Source organism: Bombina bombina, chromosome 4, assembly GCF_027579735.1.
Source record: "Bombina bombina isolate aBomBom1 chromosome 4, aBomBom1.pri, whole genome shotgun sequence".
Taxonomy (NCBI): domain Eukaryota; kingdom Metazoa; phylum Chordata; class Amphibia; order Anura; family Bombinatoridae; genus Bombina; species Bombina bombina.
In genome coordinates, this window is record NC_069502.1 from 364,989,481 (window position 1) to 365,002,882 (window position 13,402).

Below are 13,402 nucleotides of genomic sequence, written 5' to 3' on the forward strand. Positions count from 1 at the left end.
CCATTGATTTAACCTTTCAGTTTGGCCATTCGTCTGGGGGTGAAAGGCAGTACTTAGCCGTTGTTCAATTTGCAGTGTCTTAGTGAGTGCTTTCCAAAACTTTGAGGTGAACTGGCTTCCTCTGTCAGTGGTCAAGACAGTCGGTAATCCATGATATCGTACTACGTTGTTCAAGAACAAATGTGCTGTTTCCAAAGAAGTAGGTAACTTGTGATAAGCAATAAAATGGGCCATTTTAGTGAAGTGATCTGTAACGACTAATATGGTTGTGAGTCCAGAGCTTGGCGGTAAGTCAACTATAAAATCCATACCTAAGTGAGCCATCATTATACAATTCATCCATAGCGTCAAGAAATGATGAGAAGGATGATAGGACCGGATTGTTGGTCTTGAATAGAGTGTCAGCCCATATGCGGGGTTCTCCCCTTAAGTAACTTATCATGGTAAGACCTTTTACCCTATCACTTGGATAGGTCTTGGGTTTGAGACTGAAATTGAGCAGGCAAGCATTTTTGAAGTGGCGATATTGATTTCTCTCTCCTTGGAAGAAATCTGGTGGAGCAACAAAGGGTTCAGGAGAGGTCTCATGGGCTGTCAATTTTGGAGTGATGGTGTCTTTTATGACCTTTCACAAAGTCTCATTCTCCAATTGTAACTCTCTTAGTCCCTGACTGAGTTGGTCTACCCTTTGGGACAAGTTGAAGACAATTTGTGGGAGCTCGGCTGGATCCATAATACTGGCTTAGTTATTCTGTAAGGGTGTATCTTGTGATGGATCTCAACTGCCAGAGTATTATTAGTATGAATGTTCCACTCTGAATTACAGACTATTGTTTCAGCATAGGCTGTGAAGATTCAGAGTGAGTTTTTCTCGGATGACTTAAAATGTCAATATCAGTGGAATATGGCTACTGTTAAATGTAGCAATATTTGGTTCAGTAACTGGGAAGGAATTGTGTTGTAACGGTGCCTTTAATTAAAGTATCAAAGTAGGCAATGAGCGGCTTACTCTGTTGTTACCTTGTTGCTAACAGACAGCGTCTGAATGAGATCTCGCCTCTGTAGCTGCTGACAGCTGTAGTGTCTTCTCGAGAGGCAGGGAGACAGAGCGCAGAGCCTTGCAGCCGCTGACAGGGGCGTGGCTGATTCCGAGGAGTTTCCCCAGCGGTGACATCACAGCGGGTCCGTAGCGCTACTTTGAAGGCGGCTTGTTAATCTTGTATAGCCGATGAAAAGGTAACAATCCTCTTAGATATGAGGTTAGGAAGTCCTTGTACCAGTGGAAGGTACTTTTGGTTTTAACTCACTTGAGGTTAATCCCGGCGACGTTCCGGTGAGTCCCGGGTTGTATGTGAACACTGAAGCAGTTACAATTCCCAGTGGGAGCGCAGGAGCTGGCTGTAATGAAACAAGTAGTGAGAACTTTGGGAAATCAGCACAGTCAGGCAGGATAAGTCTTTTAATGGACCAGCTGCAGCTGGTATTTGTAAATCCAAACTTTGGGTAATATTTGCTTTCAATCTCCTGATTTTTAGACACGTTCAGCAAACAGTGCATAGAGCTTAGCTGACATGAACACAATAACTAAGCACTTGTTTGGGGCGGAGACATGTCTTAAATACAGGTGAGTAAGGTAAGCTGCAGTAACAATGAAAACCAGGAGTGGAATCCTTACATGTCCCCCCCCCTCAAGCAAGCCGACCACGGCTGGATGTTTAGTTCTGTGTGGAAAACGTCTATGGAAGCATGCAACTAGTCTCGTAGCATCAATGTGGGTATGGGGTTCCCAGGAGTCTTCCTCAGGAGAAAAACCTTTTCACCTCACGAGGTACTGAAGTTCACCATTCGAATACCTTGAGTCCAAAAGATCTTGAACTTCATAGACGTTTGTGTCCAGGTGTACAGGATCAGGAGGAAGGAGAGGCGTAGGAGGGTTTTGACCTACATAAGGCTTGAGCAAAGAGACGTGGAAGGTGGGGTGGATTACCAATGAATCGGGCAGATCCAATGTGACAGCATTCTCGTTTATGATATGAGTAATCTTGAATGGACCGATGAATAAACTATCCAGTTTTTTCTTGGGCAGGTGTATTTTAATGTTTTTAGTCGACAACAATACCAAGTCCCCTACTATATACTTCGGGGCGGCTCTTCGTCGTAAGTCATAGTACTTTTTCTGAGATGCTTGTGCATGCAGTATATTGGTGCGTATATGCTGGAAGTTTTCGGCCAGCCCTTGTATTAATTAGTCAACAGATGGTGTATTTTCAGAGGAAGAATGTTGGAAACTGAATCTAGGATTGAAACCATAGTTCGTTAAGAAAGGGGAGTAATTGGTGGTACTATTGATAGTGTTGTACGAAAATTCAGCCATGGCGAGGAAGGATGACCATTTGTTTTGATGGTAAGAACAGTAGCAACGTAAATATTGCTCGAGCCATTGATTTAACCTTTCAGTTTGGCCATTCGTCTGGGGGTGAAAGGCAGTACTTAGCCGTTGTTCAATTTGCAGTGTCTTAGTGAGTGCTTTCCAAAACTTTGAGGTGAACTGGCTTCCTCTGTCAGTGGTCAAGACAGTCGGTAATCCATGATATCGTACTACGTTGTTCAAGAACAAATGTGCTGTTTCCAAAGAAGTAGGTAACTTGTGATAAGCAATAAAATGGGCCATTTTAGTGAAGTGATCTGTAACGACTAATATGGTTGTGAGTCCAGAGCTTGGCGGTAAGTCAACTATAAAATCCATACCTAAGTGAGCCCAAGGTGACTTGGGAATTTCCAATGGCATAAGGTGTCCGTATGGAGGTCGTCTCTCAGGTTTGGATACTATGCAACTGTTACACTGGTGAATGTATTCCTTAATAGTATTTTCCATGGATGGCCACCAGTAAGTCCTAGTTATTAACTCTTTGGTGCGTCTGATACCCGCATGACCAAGTAGAGGAGGGTCATGGTGTTCCTTGATAATTTGTGCTCTAAGTGTTTCTGGGACATATAACTTAGAGCCATGGAAATACAAGCCATCTTTCCTAATCAGGGAGTTCAATGGGGTTCGGTTTTCCGAATCTAAGGCAGCTTCATAGTCTGGAACTGAAATAGACAGTGGAGCCAGGAATCTCGTAGGTGGCAACATACAACTAGGCGATTGTTCCTGAATGGGTCTTGGATCTCTACGGGAAAGGGCATCTGCCTTTCCATTTTTTGATCCGGGCCTGTACAAGATTTGGAAATCAAAACGACTAAAGAAGAGACTCCATCTTACTTGTCTGCCGGATAAAGTTTAGTTGTTTTGTAGAAATTCGAGGTTACGGTGGTCAGTATATATGGGACTGGAGGTACTTTCGAGAAGATGTCTCCAGAATTCCAGCGCTCTTTTAATAGCCAGTAATTCTTTATCTCCTATGGAGTAATTCATTTCTGCAGATGACATAATCTTGGAGAAGAACCCAATAGGGAATAGAGGGTCTTTAGGTGTCTTGCATTGTGAAAGGACTGCACCAAGTGCATAATCCGAAGAATCAACTTCCAAAATGTACTGTAGGTGGGGATCAGGGTATTTTAAGATAGGAGCGGAGGAAAAGGAATCCTTCAGGAAACTGAATGCATCAGCAGCTTCTTTCGACCACCGGAACGCACAATTTGGGCTGGTAAGTTTGGTAAGGGGTTTCGAAATTCTAGAAAAATTACGAATGAATTTTCTATAATAGTTACTGAACCCAAGGAATTTTTGTAGGTCCTTTCTGGTAACAGGAGTAAGCCATGATTTCACTGCTTCAACTTCGCCCTCTTGCATCTGAATGCCCTCAGGGCTGATGGAATAACCAAGGAATTCTATAGTCCTAGTGTGAAAAATGCATTTTTCCAGTTTGGCGTAGAGCCGGTGGACCTGGAGTCGTGACAGAACCCAACTAACATGTTTTATGTGGTCAGTTGTATTTGAGGAATAAATCAAGATGTCATCTAAGTAAACGATGACACAGATGTCGAGTAGATCGTGGAAGATGTCATTTATGAAAAACTGGAAAGTTGCAGGTGCGTTGGTGAGACCGAAAGGCATAACCAGGTATTCATATAATCCATATCTTGTTGTAAAAGCAGTGAGCCATTCATCGCCCTCTCTGATGCGTACAAGATTGTATGCTCCCCTCAGATCCAACTTAGTGTAAATAGTAGCATGCCTTAGTCTCTCGATGAGTTCCGGAATGAGTGGGAGTGGGTAGCGGTTTTTGATGGTGATCTTGTTTAGCTGTCTGAAGTCGATGATAGGGCGTAGGGAATTGTCCTTGTTCCGGACAAAAAATATTCCAGCTCCGGCTGGCGAGACAGAAGGACGAATGAATCCTTTCTTCAAGTTCTCGTCTAAGTAAGTTTTCAGGTGGTCTAGTTCGGATTGGCAGAGCGGAAAACTTCTGAGAAGTGAGTGTATTCAAGTGGTACAAGAGACTCAGAAGTGGAGGTCAGAGAAAGTAGCGGCTGCCTGATACATGTTTGTTGGCAATACTGTGAGTTAAAATGAATTTGGAGAGATTTCCAACTGATCTGAGGCTCATGTAGTTGTAGCCAAGTTAACCCAAGAACGATTGGAAAAAGAGGAGATGCAATCACATCAAAAGAGAGGTGTTCATGGTGATTTTTTAATGTAGTGACTGAAAGAGGGATAGTGTGATGTGTAATAGGCCCAGATGAGATCTCAGAGCCATCAACAACACGAAGTGAAATCGGAGACAATTTTTTGATCAGAGGTATTTTATTGATAGACACTAAAGAGCTGTCGATGTAGTTCCCTTGAGCTCCTGTGTCCACGATGGCTGGGATGGTCATCTGCTTACTTGCCCACTGTAAAGACAAAATTAGAGAACAGTGAAGAGGTTTGTTAAGTACTACCTGAGAGGTAAAGTTAGTGTTGCACTTACTGTTCTTTTTCTGGAGTATAGAAGGGCAATCTTTAACACTATGGGATGAGTCTCCACAGTACATACAAAGACCCCTGGTCTTCCTTCTCAAACGTTCTTCTGGAGGAAGAGGCCCCCTGAAGATACTTATGTCCATGGTTTCAGCTCCACCAGGACTAGGACTATTTGACCTGCGAATAGGTTGGCAAGGAGTGGAAACCTTTTTATACGCCTGGTCTGGGTATTGCCGTTCTGCTCTTCTCTCCCTCAATCTTCTATCGATTTGGCTACTTAATCTCATAAGGGCTTCAAGGGTCTCTGGTAATTCTGTTCTTGCTAGTTCATCCTTGACTGCATCAGAAAGGCCAAGCCTGAATTGATTTCTGAGGGCTATGGCATTCCATTGGGAGTCAATTGAGTACTGTTTGAACTCTGTTATGTAATGTTCCACGGGTCTAGTTCCTTGTTTCAATTTCCTCATTTTGCTCTCAGCCGTAATCTGAAGATTGGCATCATTATACAATTCATCCATAGCGTCAAGAAATGATGAGAAGGATGATAGGACCGGATTGTTGGTCTTGAATAGAGTGTCAGCCCATATGCGGGGTTCTCCCCTTAAGTAACTTATCATGGTAAGACCTTTTACCCTATCACTTGGATAGGTCTTGGGTTTGAGACTGAAATTGAGCAGGCAAGCATTTTTGAAGTGGCGATATTGATTTCTCTCTCCTTGGAAGAAATCTGGTGGAGCAACAAAGGGTTCAGGAGAGGTCTCATGGGCTGTCAATTTTGGAGTGATGGTGTCTTTTATGACCTTTCGCAAAGTCTCATTCTCCAATTGTAACTCTCTTAGTCCCTGACTGAGTTGGTCTACCCTTTGGGACAAGTTGAAGACAATTTGTGGGAGCTCGGCTGGATCCATAATACTGGCTTAGTTATTCTGTAAGGGTGTATCTTGTGATGGATCTCAACTGCCAGAGTATTATTAGTATGAATGTTCCACTCTGAATTACAGACTATTGTTTCAGCATAGGCTGTGAAGATTCAGAGTGAGTTTTTCTCGGATGACTTAAAATGTCAATATCAGTGGAATATGGCTACTGTTAAATGTAGCAATATTTGGTTCAGTAACTGGGAAGGAATTGTGTTGTAACGGTGCCTTTAATTAAAGTATCAAAGTAGGCAATGAGCGGCTTACTCTGTTGTTACCTTGTTGCTAACAGACAGCGTCTGAATGAGATCTCGCCTCTGTAGCTGCTGACAGCTGTAGTGTCTTCTCGAGAGGCAGGGAGACAGAGCGCAGAGCCTTGCAGCCGCTGACAGGGGCGTGGCTGATTCCGAGGAGTTTCCCCAGCGGTGACATCACAGCGGGTCCGTAGCGCTACTTTGAAGGCGGCTTGTTAATCTTGTATAGCCGATGAAAAGGTAACAATCCTCTTAGATATGAGGTTAGGAAGTCCTTGTACCAGTGGAAGGTACTTTTGGTTTTAACTCACTTGAGGTTAATCCCGGCGACGTTCCGGTGAGTCCCGGGTTGTATGTGAACACTGAAGCAGTTACAATTCCCAGTGGGAGCGCAGGAGCTGGCTGTAATGAAACAAGTAGTGAGAACTTTGGGAAATCAGCACAGTCAGGCAGGATAAGTCTTTTAATGGACCAGCTGCAGCTGGTATTTGTAAATCCAAACTTTGGGTAATATTTGCTTTCAATCTCCTGATTTTTAGACACGTTCAGCAAACAGTGCATAGAGCTTAGCTGACATGAACACAATAACTAAGCACTTGTTTGGGGCGGAGACATGTCTTAAATACAGGTGAGTAAGGTAAGCTGCAGTAACAATGAAAACCAGGAGTGGAATCCTTACATGTCCCCCCCCCTCAAGCAAGCCGACCACGGCTGGATGTTTAGTTCTGTGTGGAAAACGTCTATGGAAGCATGCAACTAGTCTCGTAGCATCAATGTGGGTATGGGGTTCCCAGGAGTCTTCCTCAGGAGAAAAACCTTTTCACCTCACGAGGTACTGAAGTTCGCCATTCGAATACCTTGAGTCCAAAAGATCTTGAACTTCATAGACGTTTGTGTCCAGGTGTACAGGATCAGGAGGAAGGAGAGGCGTAGGAGGGTTTTGACCTACATAAGGCTTGAGCAAAGAGACGTGGAAGGTGGGGTGGATTACCAATGAATCGGGCAGATCCAATGTGACAGCATTCTCGTTTATGATATGAGTAATCTTGAATGGACCGATGAATAAACTAGCCAGTTTTTTCTTGGGCAGGTGTAGTTTAATGTTTTTAGTCGACAACCATACCAAGTCCCCTACTATATACTTCGGGGCGGCTCTTCGTCGTAAGTCATAGTACTTTTTCTGAGATGCTTGTGCATGCAGTATATTGGTGCGTATATGCTGGAAGTTTTCGGCCAGCCCTTGTATTAATTAGTCAACAGATGGTGTATTTTCAGAGGAAGAATGTTGGAAACTGAATCTAGGATTGAAACCATAGTTCGCTAAGAAAGGGGAGTAATTGGTGGTACTATTGATAGTGTTGTACGAAAATTCAGCCATGGCGAGGAAGGATGACCATTTGTTTTGATGGTAAGAACAGTAGCAACGTAAATATTGCTCGAGCCATTGATTTAACCTTTCAGTTTGGCCATTCGTCTGGGGGTGAAAGGCAGTACTTAGCCGTTGTTCAATTTGCAGTGTCTTAGTGAGTGCTTTCCAAAACTTTGAGGTGAACTGGCTTCCTCTGTCAGTGGTCAAGACAGTCGGTAATCCATGATATCGTACTACGTTGTTCAAGAACAAATGTGCTGTTTCCAAAGAAGTAGGTAACTTGTGATAAGCAATAAAATGGGCCATTTTAGTGAAGTGATCTGTAACGACTAATATGGTTGTGAGTCCAGAGCTTGGCGGTAAGTCAACTATAAAATCCATACCTAAGTGAGCCCAAGGTGACTTGGGAATTTCCAATGGCATAAGGTGTCCGTATGGAGGTCGTCTCTCAGGTTTGGATACTATGCAACTGTTACACTGGTGAATGTATTCCTTAATAGTATTTTCCATGGATGGCCACCAGTAAGTCCTAGTTATTAACTCTTTGGTGCGTCTGATACCCGCATGACCAAGTAGAGGAGGGTCATGGTGTTCCTTGATAATTTGTGCTCTAAGTGTTTCTGGGACATATAACTTAGAGCCATGGAAATACAAGCCATCTTTCCTAATCAGGGAGTTCAATGGGGTTCGGTTTTCCGAATCTAAGGCAGCTTCATAGTCTGGAACTGAAATAGACAGTGGAGCCAGGAATCTCGTAGGTGGCAACATACAACTAGGCGATTGTTCCTGAATGGGTCTTGGATCTCTACGGGAAAGGGCATCTGCCTTTTTATTTTTTGATCCGGGCCTGTACAAGATTTGGAAATCAAAACGACTAAAGAAGAGACTCCATCTTACTTGTCTGCCGGATAAAGTTTTGTTGTTTTGTAGAAATTCGAGGTTACGGTGGTCAGTATATATGGGACTGGAGGTACTTTCGAGAAGATGTCTCCAGAATTCCAGCGCTCTTTTAATAGCCAGTAATTCTTTATCTCCTATGGAGTAATTCATTTCTGCAGATGACATAATCTTGGAGAAGAACCCAATAGGGAATAAAGGGTCTTTAGGTGTCTTGCATTGTGAAAGGACTGCACCGAGTGCATAATCCGAAGAATCAACTTCCAAAATGTACTGTAGGTGGGGATCAGGGTATTTTAAGATAGGAGCGGAGGAAAAGGAATCCTTCAGGAAACTGAATGCATCAGCAGCTTCTTTCGACCACCGGAACACACAATTTGGGCTGGTAAGTTTGGTAAGGGGTTTCGAAATTCTAGAAAAATTACGAATGAATTTTCTATAATAGTTACTGAACCCAAGGAATTTTTGTAGGTCCTTTCTGGTAACAGGAGTAGGCCATGATTTCACTGCTTCAACTTCGCCCTCTTGCATCTGAATGCCCTCAGGGCTGATGGAATAACCAAGGAATTCTATAGTCCTAGTGTGAAAAATGCATTTTTCCAGTTTGGCGTAGAGCCGGTGGACCTGGAGTCGTGACAGAACCCAACTAACATGTTTTATGTGGTCAGTTGTATTTGAGGAATAAATCAAGATGTCATCTAAGTAAACAATGACACAGATGTCGAGTAGATCGTGGAAGATGTCATTTATGAAAAACTGGAAAGTTGCAGGTGCGTTGGTGAGACCGAAAGGCATAACCAGGTATTCATATAATCCATATCTTGTTCTAAAAGCAGTGAGCCATTCATCGCCCTCTCTGATGCGTACAAGATTGTATGCTCCCCTCAGATCCAACTTAGTGTAAATAGTAGCATGCCTTAGTCTCTCGATGAGTTCCGGAATGAGTGGGAGTGGGTAGCGGTTTTTGATGGTGATCTTGTTTAGCTGTCTGAAGTCGATGATAGGGCGTAGGGAATTGTCCTTGTTCCGGACAAAAAATATTCCAGCTCCGGCTGGCGAGACAGAAGGACGAATGAATCCTTTCTTCAAGTTCTCGTCTAAGTAAGTTTTCAGGTGGTCTAGTTCGGATTGGCAGAGCGGAAAACTTCTGAGAAGTGAGTGTATTCAAGTGGTACAAGAGACTCAGAAGTGGAGGTCAGAGAAAGTAGCAGCTGCCTGATACATGTTTGTTGGCAATACTGTGAGTTAAAATGAATTTGGAGAGATTTCCAACTGATCTGAGGCTCATGTAGTTGTAGCCAAGTTAACCCAAGAACGATTGGAAAAAGAGGAGATGCAATCACATCAAAAGAGAGGTGTTCATGGTGATTTTTTAATGTAGTGACTGAAAGAGGGATAGTGTGATGTGTAATAGGCCCAGATGAGATCTCAGAGCCATCAACAACACGAAGTGAAATCGGAGACAATTTTTTGATCAGAGGTATTTTATTGATAGACACTAAAAGAGCTGTCGATGTAGTTCCCTTGAGCTCCTGTGTCCACGATGGCTGGGATGGTCATCTGCTTACTTGCCCACTGTAAAGACAAAATTAGAGAACAGTGAAGAGGTTTGTTAAGTACTACCTGAGAGGTAAAGTTAGTGTTGCACTTACTGTTCTTTTTCTGGAGTATAGAAGGGCAATCTTTAACACTATGGGATGAGTCTCCACAGTACATACAAAGACCCCTGGTCTTCCTTCTCAAACGTTCTTCTGGAGGAAGAGGCCCCCTGAAGATACTTATGTCCATGGTTTCAGCTCCACCAGGACTAGGACTATTTGACCTGCGAATAGGTTGGCAAGGAGTGGAAACCTTTTTATACGCCTGGTCTGGGTATTGCCGTTCTGCTATTCTCTCCCTCAATCTTCTATCGATTTGGCTACTTAATCTCATAAGGGCTTCAAGGGTCTCTGGTAATTCTGTTCTTGCTAGTTCATCCTTGACTGCATCAGAAAGGCCAAGCCTGAATTGATTTCTGAGGGCTATGGCATTCCATTGGGAGTCAATTGAGTACTGTTTGAACTCCGTTATGTAATGTTCCACGGGTCTAGTTCCTTGTTTCAATTTCCTCATTTTGCTCTCAGCCGTAATCTGAAGATTGGCATCATTATACAATTCATCCATAGCGTCAAGAAATGATGAGAAGGATGATAGGACCGGATTGTTGGTCTCGAATAGAGTGTCAGCCCATATGCGGGGTTCTCCCCTTAAGTAATTTATCATGGTAAGAACTTTTACCCTATCATTTGGATAGGTCTTGGGTTTGAGACTGAAATTGAGCAGGCAAGCATTTTTGAAGTGGCGATATTGATTTCTCTCTCCTTGGAAGAAATCTGGTGGAGCAACAAAGGGTTCAGGAGAGGTCTCATGGGCTGTCAATTTTGGAGTGATGGTGTCTTTTATGACCTTTCACAAAGTCTCATTCTCCAATTGTAACTCTCTTAGTCCCTGACTGAGTTGGTCTACCCTTTGGGACAAGTTGAAGACAATTTGTGGGAGCTCGGCTGGATCCATAATACTGGCTTAGTTATTCTATAAGGGTGTATCTTGTGATGGATCTCAACTGCCAGAGTATTATTAGTATGAATGTTCCACTCTGAATTACAGACTATTGTTTCAGCATAGGCTGTGAAGATTCAGAGTGAGTTTTTCTCGGATGACTTAAAATGTCAATATCAGTGGAATATGGCTACTGTTAAATGTAGCAATATTTGGTTCAGTAACTGGGAAGGAATTGTGTTGTAACGGTGCCTTTAATTAAAGTATCAAAGTAGGCAATGAGCGGCTTACTCTGTTGTTACCTTGTTGCTAACAGACAGCGTCTGAATGAGATCTCGCCTCTGTAGCTGCTGACAGCTGTAGTGTCTTCTCGAGAGGCAGGGAGACAGAGCGCAGAGCCTTGCAGCCGCTGACAGGGGGGTGGCTGATTCTGAGGAGTTTCCCCAGCGGTGACATCACAGCGGGTCCGTAGCGCTACTTTGAAGGCGGCTTGTTAATCTTGTATAGCCGATGAAAAGGTAACAATCCTCTTAGATATGAGGTTAGGAAGTCCTTGTACCAGTGGAAGGTACTTTTGGTTTTAACTCACTTGAGGTTAATCCCGGCGACGTTCCGGTGAGTCCCGGGTTGTATGTGAACACTGAAGCAGTTAGAATTCCCAGTGGGAGTGCAGGAGCTGGCTGTAATGAAACAAGTAGTGAGAACTTTGGGAAATCAGCACAGTCAGGCAGGATAAGTCTTTTGATGGACCAGCTGCAGCTGGTATTTGCAAATCCAAACTTTGGGTAATATTTGCTTTCAATCTCCTGATTTTTAGACACGTTCAGCAAACAGTGCATAGAGCTTAGCTGACATGAACACAATAACTAAGCACTTGTTTGGGGCGGAGACATGTCTTAAATACAGGTGAGTAAGGTAAGCTGCAGTAACAATGAAAACCAGGAGTGGAATCCTTACAGATAGCAAGTAGGCAATGAATCAGGAACTTCCACCATAGCTACGACAGGACCAGATGGTTTTGAGGGCTTTTGCAGGCAATGTTTGAAACAGGTAGTTCCCCAAGAAATAAGTTCTCCTTTAGACCATGAGAAGACTGGATCATGAAGCTGCAAACAAGGTAACCCCAGAATCAATGGTATGTGGGGAGAAGTGATGACGTCAAAACGAATAACTTCAGAATGGAGTATGCCCACAGACAAAAGAAGAGGAATGGTAGAATTTTGTATGATACCAGAACCTAAAGGCTGTCCACTAACAGTGGTTACCTTAATTAACTGTTTCTTGGCTTGAAGAGGAATCCTGAGAGAGTCAGCAAAGTTTGAATCAATTAAAACTCCAGCAGCTCCAGAGTCAATGAGGGCTTGAGCTCGAAACTTGGTGTCTCCAAAAGAGATAGTTACAGGAACAAAAAGTTTAGAATTGAGGGAAGACATGGGATTCTGGTTTAACTCTGTCCCTCTATCAAAAGTTAAGCCTTGGCTTTTACTGGCCGGATAGAACAGTCCTTCAGTAAATGTCCTTTGGTACCACAATACAGACATAATCCAAGAGTACACCTTCTATGGCGTTCAGCTTCTGACAATTTAATAGCTCCTACTTCCATGGGTTCCACAGACTCAGGAGATTGTGAATTATTATGAGACAGACTTGAGGTTCGAATAGGAGGACGAGAAGAAGATTTAACAAAGGGTCTCTGATTCCTATCTCTCTCCTGAAGACGTTCAGAATGCCGGGCGTCAAGAGTAATACACAAATTGATAAGACCCTCCAATGAATCGGGGAGTTCCCAAAATACAAGATCATCCTTAAGGCGTTCGCAAAGTCCCTTGCGAAAGGCTGCCCGTAAGGCTCCATGGTTCCAATCAGTTTCTGCGGCTAAAGTCCTGAATTCAATAGCATATTGAGCTACCGAAAGGGATCCCTGTCTCAGATCCAACAATCCTGCCTCTGCAGCTGCAGACCTCCCAGACTTGTCAAAAACAGAAGAAAAATGGACACAAATAATTCCACATCCTGTAGTAAAGGATCATTCTTCTCTAAAAGAGGAGACACCCAGGCTAGAGCCTTACCTTTCATGAGGGAAATAATAAAGGTGATCTTGGAAGTAGAATTGGAAAAAACTTGAGGATTGTTTCTGAAGTGTAAACGACATTGATTAAGGAATCCACGGCATTCTTCAGGATTACCGTCATATTTATCTGGAAGTGGGATTTGTGGTATATACTGTCCAACAGGTTGAGTTGGGTTAAAGATAGCATTGGAGCTAGTAGCAGCTGCAGTAGGAGTCACAGTAGCTTGAGAAGGAGCGGAGAGGTTATGTAGCAGAGCAGTAATCTTGGAATCCAAAGATTGCAAATGAGCAGAATGATTTCCCAGAAGTTACCCTTGTAGAGCCACAGCCCTGGATAACTCATCAGGGTCCATATTATGGCCCGTTTGTACTGTCAGATTAGGAAAAGTCCAGAAGAAGACCCAAATGCTAGGGAGAACTAAAACAACACCCTTGCACTCTGAGTTTAAT